The sequence below is a fragment of the Mastacembelus armatus genome, chromosome 18, assembly GCF_900324485.2.
Source record: "Mastacembelus armatus chromosome 18, fMasArm1.2, whole genome shotgun sequence".
Classification (NCBI taxonomy): domain Eukaryota; kingdom Metazoa; phylum Chordata; class Actinopteri; order Synbranchiformes; family Mastacembelidae; genus Mastacembelus; species Mastacembelus armatus.
The window spans coordinates 7743201-7756107 of record NC_046650.1 but is presented as its reverse complement, the minus strand read 5'-3'; positions in this window follow the sequence as shown (position 1 = coordinate 7756107).

Here is a 12907-nt window from a genome sequence, read left to right as displayed (position 1 = left end):
GATCTGTTCCGCCTAAAATCCTCTGCACAAAATGCAGCACAACATACTCGTTAATTCCCTCAAAGAATTGATTTGTGTCTGGCAGGTTTTTTTTTTTTTTTTTTTAGTATTTTGGTAACTGTTCATTTTGGATATACTACTTAATGTTTTTATCTGACAACAATGAAAAAGTACTTCGTGATAAATCTTATTCTGTGAAGTCACAGTGCACATTTCACCATGACTTGATGGCTGTAGATATAAAGGAATTTTGTGGCTTTGTAGAACGAGCCTGAATCTTACAAGTTCATTTTTCACTCTGTAATATTTCCACTTTCCTCCACTTTCATCGTTTTTTATTTATTTTATTAGTTGGGATCTTTATTTTTTTGCATAGCAGTATTTGCACTCATCTTCACTGATGGCTTAAGCAGGCCTTGTCAAATGTCTGCTCTCTGTGACACACACACACACACACACACACACACACACACACACACACACACACACACACACACACACACACACACACACACACACACACACACACACACACACACACACACACACACACACACACACACACACACACACACACACACACACACACACACACAAACCAACCAAGGACTCAGAGGGGTGATCATGGTTCAGAGGCCAAACAAATGTTCTGTCAGATTTACTGGCTGAGAGAGGCTGGAGGTGCTCCCACACACCCACACACAGTAATCCTGAGGACAAATTTGGACAAACAAATTATGACATATCACACACCCACACACACTGCATGACCTTTACCCTGTCTTTAACCCTAATCTCAACATTCACCACCACATGGCTGACCTTTGCTCTCACCCTGACCTGAACCTGACCTTAACTCCCACCCTGACCACTCAGTTTGGAAAAACTTAAAAAAACAACACAGCCTAAATCTGACCACTTGTCTTGCCTTAAAGACACAGTGAAATACAAAACCCTGTTGCAAATTCTTATTCAGTCTCTGCCTTCGTTGTTACATCTTGATTGTACAATATCCTTGCACTATCTAGGGAATGCTAATATGAGCACTGACATGTGAGAACTTGATTTCACATGTGCCTTTTATTCACAGGTGGGAAAGTCATTTTAGAAAATGGGAAATATAATGTGTCCAATCATACATTGGATAGTCTGCTCTCAAATATGGCTTGGGGGAAACTTTCATTGTATGGTATACTAAATGCTCGTCTTTGGTCAGTCTGCTTACTGAAGCACTTGGAGATTTAAGTTCTGAAAATAAAAAAAATCTGTCTGTACAGCTTTAAATTATATTGTCAGTTTTGTCCCCTCATAAACCATGTTATAAACTTGTGACAGTCTAGCCCAAGTTCTGAGTCCAGCATAGATAGTTAGCAGCTACAATTATCTTACTCACCACATAAAACCACATTTGACCTTGCATGCTCGTGGGTGAGAGGCATGTGTGGATCTATAGTGGCAAAAGAGAGCTCAAATAAAGATGATCACTTAATTGGTCAGTCAACACAAGATCGACAGTCCTTAGATTAAGAAATCACACACACACACACACACACACACACACACACACACTTCTGAATGCTCAAAAGTCCTTTCTTTTCTGGGACAGGACATCCAAATGGAGACAGACGAGCACTGAGAGGATCACATTACACGCTCAAGGGCCTAATAAGGTTCTTATATTTTCACTGCAAATGAAAACAGTAGAAAATGCTTCTACAGCAGCATGATCACAAAATAACTAAGTGCAGATTTGAAAAGTCAGAGCTGATTATATTTCTCTAACCTTCAAATGAAATGAGATCTGAGAGAAAAAAAAAAAAAAGTCAGCACAAATGTAAACTGTTTCATGGTCTACAAATGAACATTTACAAATTACATGGGAATTCTTACTCAGCATGTATGTATTGCACCTAAAGATGTGTTTTTTGTTGCAGCTTCTCTTTTTCAGTAAGTGCGTCTGTGTGTGTGTGTGTGTGTGTGTGTGTGTGTGAGAGAGAGAGAGACCAGGTACCTCAGCTGGTACTGTTTAGTATGAGAGGGTGTAGCTGAACCCTGTGACTGATCTTTCAACACTTTTACACACACGCAAAGACACAAATGAGCTCTCAGCACCTCAACTACAAGACATTCTTGTAACACGTCCATGCTAAGGGCACAGGGTCACACACAGGACTGGCTGAAAAAGTGTTTCTTCATTAAAGGGCCAGAGTAGGTGGAGTATGTCCAGTGTAATGATATTTTACACCAGGCAAATTAATTCAGTCAGGAAGCGTTGCCTGAAATTTACCAAAAACTCGAAGAAGCATTTTTTCACGTCTGTTTTCAATTAAGTTTCAGGTGTGCTTTTTAAATGTTTATTTCTTCAGGGCTTCACAACAAAACCCATTTGAAGTAGAGAAGCATATCAAATGGTTTGTATGTGTGCCAGCAAATATATTCCCATGGCTCCCATTACCACTGACCACCAATACAGTGTTGTACTTCAATTTACGGATGTATTTGTTTTGTATGTTTTATACTGTATATGGTATGTGTGTATTTATTATTTTACAGTTTTTAACTGACTGTTCTTAGTTAAGTGAAACTACAACAAAAAAGAGTGAAAGCAGTTATTACTATCATGAACTTGACACAGTTACAAAAAAAACATCCCTTAAGACTTTAATACTTTGAAAAATTACAAGGATGAAAGTGTGTAAATTGTACACACACTACCTTAATAAAATATTCTGCCTATTTCTCTGCACCTGTAAGATAACCAATATAACATAACAAATGACAGCTCCTTCCTGTTGCAGAGGAAGTGTCATGTTTGATTTACTGTTTATTTGAAATAAAGAGAGTATGAAGTGGACATTTACAGCAGCACAAACAGTCACAGCCACCATTGCTGAACAATGAGAAGAACAGCTACAGAACATGACCCATGCTGTTTGACTGATTTGACTGACTTCTGAGGATAAACCACGACCAGAAGTGCTCACATCTGAATGAATTCAGTTATTCTGACAAAACACAGCATCCAGTGCTGTAATTACCATACATATAGTGTATTAGGTAAGGAGATTAACAAAAAAAGTAAAATCAGTCATCCACTGGTCATTATAATCATGCTAAAATCTACAATGATATATGCTGTTGATGGAAAGTCTTTTCTGTAACCAAATGCTGAAGGTAAGCAGATCACACTCTCTTTCTATTAAGGTAACCTCTCTCTTTCGCTCTCTGTCACACACACGACCCGTAGCGTCAGGGGGCCGAGGCGGGGGAACTCTTTTCCAAAGACGTCAGAAAGCAAACACTGTACCCACGCGTGCGTGCGTGCGTGCGTGCGTGCTTGTGTGTGACTGTGGGTACAGTGTTTACTTGCACGCACGCACGCACGCACGCACGCACGCACGCACACACACACTCTCTGAAAGGGAGGGGGCGGTGGTGTGGGGGGTGCATGTTTGTGGTTAGTGCTGAGGAATTACCATGGGCTTATTCTGTCATTTGCCAAAGCTCGGGGGGTAAGGAGGAATAACTCCACCAAAACACCAAGAACCACAATAAAGCATTTCTGCAGAGAGAGTGAGACAGAAAGAATGGAATGGAAAAGAGGGGCGGAGAGGCAGCGAGGGGCCGAAAAATGACAAAAACACAACCAGCATCTGCCCCTGAAGCATAGATAGAATCAGGGCAACAAGGAAAGAAGGAGGCAAATAAATGGTACGTTACAAAGTGACTACATGACCTTGAGCAGCTGAGCAGAGTAAAATGTCCATCTATACAAGCAAAAACCTTCTTGGTTACATTACATCAACTTTGGTACATCAACTTTGGTGTATTAACTAGTGTCGCTGTGATCATGTTACTTTTTTATATTCCTTTGACAGTCAGTAGTTTTTTTAATCTTTACATAAAGGGAAACTGAGATTTAAAGGAGAAAGTTAATGTAGTAACCATGGTGAACATTGCTGTATAAAGTCTTGTCTGAAGTGAGTTCACAGATGCAAATTTGAGTTTGGATTTCCGTGCTTTAATATGGCATAGTTCTAACCTATTCTTCGCTGCCTCCACCTCTGATCTCTCAACAAACATTTCAAGTTTCTTGTCACACTTATACAAGCATAGTTTATTTTGTTTTGGGTTTACCAGGCTGGAATGGATGACCAGCGGCAAAACTAGATGGAAGAAGATAAAACAGAGGGATGAAAGAGTGAGAGAAAGGCATTCACTGAGCCTTCATTATAGACAGAAACCAGAAACAACAGTGTGTAATGTGCAAGTCAAACAGTAGGTGAAAGTTCAAGTTGCTGAAAGAAATTTCTGTAAAAGTTCAACTGCTCTGACAACTAAGGCAATTACCGCCTCTGCCACGTCTGTGTGTCACTGCTGTTTGTTGGCTAATAGAGCAGAGACGAGTTTTTACAAAGAGAGAACAAATTACTTTTCTGTCAGGACAACTGATGAAAAAATGTTGAAACAAGGGTGCAGAGAGACAGATGGCACTATGATGAAAGACTGACTGAAAAGAAAACGCAAGACCCCGGAGCGAATAAATGAAGGGAGAAGTGAAGAAACAGAAAAACTAAGACATAAAAAAAAAAAATCTGTGCCTACATGAAGATAAGATTCAACTTTTGCATGTATTTATTTTCAATGACTATTTCTGAAAAGTTTTAAATGAAATAAATCCTAAAACAGTAACCCTGTGCACATTTCATGCCACAGAGTAATTAATTACTTTCTCCAGCAACTTGAGGAGAACGAAATGAAAGCGGGATGAGAGACTGAAAAGGATGAGTGCTGAGTGACGCTGTGCTTAAAGCTGGGGGATTGTGATGATAATGAAGCATCTGTCCACTGCACCTGACCCCTAATACCGACAAATAGCCTCCATCTATCAGTGTGTTCATCTATGTTTGAACATCTGTAACAGCCTTCAAACCTCAGGGAACCTGATACATCTTTCAGCATCTTCCTATTTAGACACCTGTGGAAGAGAATAACAGGCGGACCACCTGGAGGAAGATATTTAAGGAGGAAAAACACAACACAGACGCAACACAGATGGACGATCGTGATGATTCATTAGTACAGCTAGACAGCCTTCTGATTAGCATAAAATGCTGGAGCTAGGAAGAGTAACACTAAAACAGTAAACGCTAAACAAATACTCACTATTTCTCAGCCAGGTGTCTTGCATTTCTGTTTTGTTTTCTAATCTGCCTTTCTACCCCTGCACATTTTAAAATTATTTTTAATCATTTTCACAAACTTTCTGACTAGTTCCTGGGACTCCTTATTGTAGGTCCATTTGTCTTACACATTTATCTTTTTAACAATGAAAATACAAATATTTTTACTATACGCTATATAAAATCTGAGAGGTTTCATTTGCATCATAGTACAAGTACCACAACTCCTTCATAATGTCGTTCGTCCAGCCTGGTGGACTAAAACCAAGACCACATGTGACCACAGTATTTTAAACACTGTCCCTGTATCTTGAATTATCACCACATGTGCCGATTTGTTAAATGGATGGTAATAAATGTTGGTCGTTCCATTAATTTTCTCTAAAACCCTTATTTAAAAATCATGACAGCGCATCATGATTTCCATTATTAAATATGACGTTGTCTCTTCTCATGCCCTCAGTAATGGAGGCCAAGGTAATCCTCGGTAATTCTCCATAAATCAACCCTCCAGGCTGAGTTCACTGCCAGTAATTGCACATGTGGCATCAGGTCTCATCTTTAGAGTGAAAAACTGAGACAATGAAAAGAAAATGGAAGAGATTTACTGTAAAGCTGAGGTCAGTTGGTTTTTGTAACTTTATAAAAAAGAAAAAACACACACACACACACACACACACACACACACACACACACACACTATCAGACAGATATGACATCATCGTGGTCTGTGATTCAATCGTCACCGGCGGCAACCGCAAGCTGAGCACATGACCACAAGCTCGTATAGCAAGGACCCCTGCAGTGTGTGTGTGTGTGTGTGTGTGTGTGTGTGTGTGTGTGTGTGTGTGTGTGTGTGTGTGGAGATACTGGTGTGTTTTCTGATGACAAACTGGAGAAGGGGGATATATATGTTTGGAGAAGGTGACAGCTCTGTTCATTTTTCTGTCCACACCCTCATCTGACAAATCTATTCTCACTCAGCCTCTTCTGATTCGATTGCAAATGACTTAGAGTGTTTCAGTCTTTTTATTTATCTTTTTCATAAAGTTTGCATGAGAGTAAACATTCAATTGCTAAATATTTACAATAGTTTTAGGTATTTCTTTAGTATTTAGATGTACTACTAATGTTTTAGCATAAATAATAAATCCACACACTCAGTCATATAATTACCCTACAAGCTATAATCCTAACTAATGAAGCTGGCACAAACTGCTAGTCAGCTCTACTCTAAACAAACAACTGAACACCTTTACATTTTCTGCTGCTGGCCGAGGGGGAAGTCAGTGTAAAAGTAAGTCCTGTTGTGTTTAGAGAAGGCAAAAATTATTTACAGAATAAACAACCCTCTGGATTTTACTATTTACCCTAAAAAACAGCAGCAAAGCCCAAATATTCTGCCATGTTATATTTATGCTTACAATGTTATGCATGCTTTTAAAGTGTACATATACAACCACTAGGTAACATTTATTTACCTACTCTTTGCTCTTTTCTAACATAAAACCTTTTATTTGTGCGGTAAATGTTCTTCTGTGTATTTAGTACGTATTATTGGATGACATCATCATGTCCTGATGTGTCTCAGTGACCTCTGATGAGCTGTAAATCGCACCAATGTGCTCCCCTCTTTTTGTTTCTCTCTGCCTCAAGATCCATCGATCTCAGAAATATCAACTGCTGAATAATAAAAGCAGACTGTCAGACTTGGGAGCTGACCCTGACCCTCCACTTAGTCTGTGTATTGTCCTGCTTGATTAATTCAGTCTCTTTAGGACGTTACCGTCCTGTGGCGTCTGAGGTGATAGAGCCCTTCTGTGACTTTTGGCACATGGCGTCATCAGATATAATCTGAGGGGGATATTAAAACACATTTTAAGAGACAGGCTCTTATAATACTTGTTAATGGGACATAATTTCTAATAATGTAAAAAACTATGTAACGGTAGATTTATTCATGTATTGGCATAGTGATAAATGTCAGTCATGTTTAAAACATATTAGGCTTTATGACTATGATGTTATGTTCTGCTATTAAGACTTTAGTGGTGTCTAAAGTGGTAAGTGTGTACATAATGACCGGGGTCCTGTAAATGGAGCATCAACATATGAAACACGGTTTCAGGCATCTTCACAATTTGACTTGAATAAGCAAGGCTCTGACTCTTGAATGTAATGGTATTTTTTTTTAGAGAAAGATAAATTTATGAAAAGTTGAAAGAGTACCTCATAAATTAACTTAATGCTGCATTAAACAATTCTGGGGTGAATATGAAGCAGAAAACCTCAAAAACAGTCCCAGTCACTTCCTGATGGTTTTTCTCCCCACATTAAGAGTAAACCTACAAGAGCAACACTCAAAGACTTTGCATGTGAAAATATGGAGGCGCATTCACAGTATCTAATATCATTAGGGTAAGCATAAACCCCAGCCTGACTCTTAAACAAACATTATGCTGAATTTACTAAGAGAGCAGGTAAACCTGGATAAAAATTGGTTATTAAAATTGGAGATGGGACTAATCAGGAATCTAGGAAAAGCCTGTCCCCATTATGGCTCTATTCACAATACAGGCCTTATTCTGTCAGCCATGGAGGTGTGGAGAATACGTGGCATGTATCAAGCAGAGATACATTAAAGTCAGAATTAATTTGCAGTTGTATTTTTATCCAACTGATACATATTCAGCTCTATTTCAGCTCTGTCCGACACCTCCCAAGCGTCATGCTCTTTTCTTGCTTTGTTACCTATTTGGTATTTGGTGCTGAGCAGGTACCACACACAGGGCTCTATCAGAGGTTAACTGCTAAAAGCAACTGGCTGGAAATGAGTCTGATGAGAACGAGGAGACGGAGATATACTGTATGTGTCATAAAACCAAACACCGAGCAAAAGGAGGCTGACAAACTCTGTAGTGCTGCAGAGTATGTCTCACTTTGAGTGACCCCTTTCACTTTACTTTTTTATGTAGTGTCGTTATAAAAAATATTGATTGTCAAGCATTAGTGACCATGTCATTAAATCCCTTCCCGCTCCAATGACGCTGCTCCAAAGCTTAACTCTGACCTCTGACCTCTGCTGTATCAGTAAAGTATCACCTTATTATCAAAAGTTGAACAATACCTCTGCTGGGCTGCTTTAGTCTCTTCAGCTTTTATCAGGTTTCACACCCCGACAGCTGTTGAGTTTGAAAGCAGCAGGGCGTCTGTCTCAATGACTCTGTGTGTGTGTGTGTGTGTGTGTGTGTGCGTGAGAGAGTGAGTGTCTGTGTGTGTGTGTGTGTGTGTGTGTGTGTGTGTGTGTGTGTGTGTGTGTGTGCGTGCGTGAGCGAGTGAGTGTCTGTGTGTGTGTACAGCACCAGAATGTGTTTTACAGCCTGGGAAGGTACTGTCCTCGGGGCTCGTGTTGTTAGTGAACCACATTCTTCTCTCTTCTCATAATCACACACAGACCCACAGTTCAACACCAGGGCAAGGCTCAACACAGAAACACACTGCTTTCATCACAGAAATAAAAAAAATAAATAAATAAATAAAATCTCATTCATATCTTTTTCTCATTACTTTAAAATCTTTTTCTTATTAGTATCTTATACTATTTGATATGATATTTTGAAGCATTTATACACAGGATAGCAGTATAATTTTCAAAGCGTGCCGTGATTTGTATGCTCTGAAAACTAAGTTATTACCTTGTGTGCCAATGTTTTTATATGATTTTAAGTAGTTTCACTTTTTGTGCTTATGATCCCTTTGAGTTGTGCTTATAGGTTCATTTTTCCTCCCCTCTAATCTAGATGAAAGCAATATTTATGATAAAGGTGCAGTCACAAAATAAGCAGAATACAGCACTGTTTTTCATGACTGGTAACACTGACTGTAAAATAATTCATAGAAAATAAAGATTTTCCCAAGGGTACCAGCGTCAACAGCACCTAATTTATTTTAGTTTAAGGTATGAGTTTTTCTGCAAATATTAACCTATATGAATACCTGTTCACATACTGAGCAATAGAAACCTGTATAGTGAGCTCCTTTGAACAGTTCTGATACCCGTCAACTGATGAATGAAATATCTTTAGCTGCTAAATGTTTCACCATGATGACCAACTATTTACTAACTTTGCCATCCTGCTGTTTGCTGTTGGCATATAATGGGTTTATCAGAGATTTTTCAATGAAAACAGCTGCCTGTCACATCTGGAAGCAGACTTGATGAGGGCAGTGAGACCGAAACAGTAAAGCTGTGCGCTGCTAAACGATGCTAAAACACTTCATAAAATTCATGCAGAGTTGAGTGATGATAACATATGAGGTAATAGGAGTTGACAGCCATGCTACAGCTAGGTCAGACTATAGGGCTGCACTGTGCTTTGAGCTAAATGCTAACACCATGCTAGCATGCACACAGTCACTTGTGATGTTACATCTTCCTTCTTGGAGCACTAAACTAAACACAGCTGAGGCTGAAAGCAAACATCAGTAGTACTTGGCAAATTCTAATCCTATAGCAACACCAATATCACGGCCCACGTGATCCATCCATTCATTCATTTAAAGATATTCTACAACTGCTTTTTACAGCTATATGTATACACATGATGAATAACGCACTAACAACTGGAAAACTGCAGGGTAAACTTTACTGGAGCCTATTTCAACACACACACACACACACACACACAATACCCCAAAATTACTCCCAGGATCAGCTACATATGTCCTTCAGAAACAGAATGAAAGAAAGTAAAGGGTTTTCAGACTTCTCACCTCTCCCACCTATCATCTTCTCTGAGGCCATGAACCTGACAGGTGTGAAATTATAACTCGATCCACTCTTTCTCTCCTCCTCCCACCACCACGCTTTTCTAACGTCTAACAACTATATGTGACAGACGCTTAGACACACTGAATACATGTGGGACACATGCTGATATCTACATAGCATATACTCTCCACTTTTAAAGAGGTTTTCACTTAGAAAACTGTCCCTCAGCCCATCATGTAACTGAAGCTCTTTGATAATGAAACATATTTACATGTAGGGCTGTGGAATAATATCAAAATATTGCATTACACGCTCACATGAGGCCAGCAAAAGCTGCTTAGATCTGCACTGTAGAACTGATCATTTGCTGTAGTTTACGTCATTCACAGCAGGATTTAACCATGAGAGCCAGTGTGTGTCAGCAAAAAGCTGCTTCAACTAACTTTAATAGATGCAGTTCATCTAGTTTGTTTGAATCCTTTGCCTCCTACTCATCTCTCTATAAATCTAATGAGGCTAGCTTGGCCAGTGGTAGGTAGGGTTACTGTTTGACGGTAACCACACGGGTGTTTGACTCAGTGGTTTTGGATTGGAAGGGAAGAGACACCATTCATGTGCCAAATGTGCAACCTACAGTCCGGATCATGCGGCACTTGTTTAGGGAAACGTGAACTGTTATCTCCAGACTTCAGCATATGTTTACCTCCACATATCATAGCATCTGCACATTGATACTGTAGCATCCATAGTAGATTTCTTGTGGTGAGAGAGAATGTGCCACATGAAAAACTGTTCAGTATGCACATTTCCTATGTTAGAGGGGGAAAAGAGAAAACATCTACAGTACAGATTTTTCCAGTCAACTATGCTCCGGTTCAGATCCGTCTGGACAACAAACTCAACAGCCGTTATTTATTTTGCCATTTTACCCTTTTGATTGACAGTTTATGACCATTTAGTGGAGGCCGCCAGTCTGCTACCATTACTGGATCAAGGGCATAAGTGCACCAGCTTACAAAGAGCGTGTGAGAGTCCAAATCTACATTAACACTCATTCATGACTGCCAGGATGTTTCAGCAAGCACCAGTCAAGCGTAAAATATTTATATTATGTGTTACTGCATGTGATTATATGTTTATGTGATGTGTGCGTGCGTTACTATGTGCGTCACTGTAAGCGTCCATGTGTGTTCCCATTACTGTCTTCCTGTTTTTATGCAATGTGGGAGTTTTACAGGGAAATTTTATGTAAGTATGTATGTGTGTGTCTTCCCATCCAATCCTGCGTCAGCCTCTGTTTGGTAATCGCTCTAACCGATGCAGAGACAGGGTTGTTCAATATTGTCTGTCTTCTTGAATAAACACTGCTGCAGAGTTTGACCTCCAATCTTTCCTCCTTTCTTCTCCTCTTTTCCATTTCTTACAGTTTCTTCCTACTTTTGTTTCTCTGTGGTGTTTTAATTTATTCACGGTCTAAGTTCCATGTGTCGCACAGCTGTGCCACAGCTTCACCAGATCCTTGGCCTCGCCTTGAATCTGTAGGCTTGGATGTGAACTGGCTGCTGCCTGTTGATCTCTCTCTGTTAAAGCTTTGATCCTACATTAAGCTTGAGCTTGTGTCTTGTTTTAAAATGAGGACAAAGGCAAATCCTGTGCTCTAAAATAGAGAGAAAATCAATAACACATCTGTAAGAGGAGACGTGACAGGTAACAGGTCACGCTTCCCTTCAACCTCAACAACCCAGGTGCAATTCAAAACTTCAAATGTAATTTTTCCTATTTTATTATATTTTGCTACAGTTTGCTACAGGAGGACAGTCTCAAACATGAGCAAAGTAGGTTTAAATTATCTAAAGAAGTGAAACAAATCTTCACATCTTGCCTTTTAAATTTCATCACCAGTTTTTTTCCATTCTTTCGCATCTTATTGCATCCTTATCAATCTTTTATCTCAATATCTCTTCCTTCTTTAACTAATGAATTAATGTTTTCCTATTTATCTTCTTTCCTCGTCCATCGCTCTTCTCCACTTGCCACGTTCCACCTCCTCCACCTCCTCATTCTCCTTTACATCCACCTTATTTCTTTCCGCATTTTCTTCTACCTTCTCTCTCTTCATTTCAGCACAATACCCGGTCTGTGAGACTAATATAGCAGCTCAGGTACAGTACTGCGTTTTCCATATGGCTCCCATTCACTCACTGTAGAGAAAGACGATATTGTAGCATACTGGGCTATAAAAACATAACAGGGGCCACTCTTAAAATATAATATAAAACCCTGCTCCTTCACTTTCATGGCCTGAAGGAGTAGTTCCACCTGGCAGTTACAAACAGTCTTGTACCTGAGAGATACTAGGTTTGATCCTGGCGTCAGCCAAATATTAACAAACTGCAAAAGTCCAAGATTCACTTGTACTAAGCTGCTGCTGTGGGGATGCACACACAAAGATTTACTGATTAAATACTGAAACTATTATAAATGATTTCATAACTCAATTCACAGAAACTTGGCAGCTGCACAAAGACACACAGCAGATGCAAGTATCCTATTAAATACATTTACTGATGCAGTATACACAGTGTTCAGCTATATAGTCACAAAATTAACTTGGAAAAATACACACACGCACAAACACTAAAATAATGAACTGTACTTTTTCGACAAATTATATTAGTAAAAACACATGCTCAGACACACGCACACGCACACACACGCACACGCACACACACGCGCGCGCGCGCGCACACACACACACACACACACACACACAGAGTAATATTCTCGGCTCATAGGTATTAATATCGGGTGATATAATGACTCCCCAGGGCTCTGACCTTTATAAGTGGGATGGAAAACAAAGGCAGCACTTAGACAGCCGCCCACGAACACATTCACACACATGCACACATGCAGCACGCACACACACACATTCTTTTTGCTATAATTTATA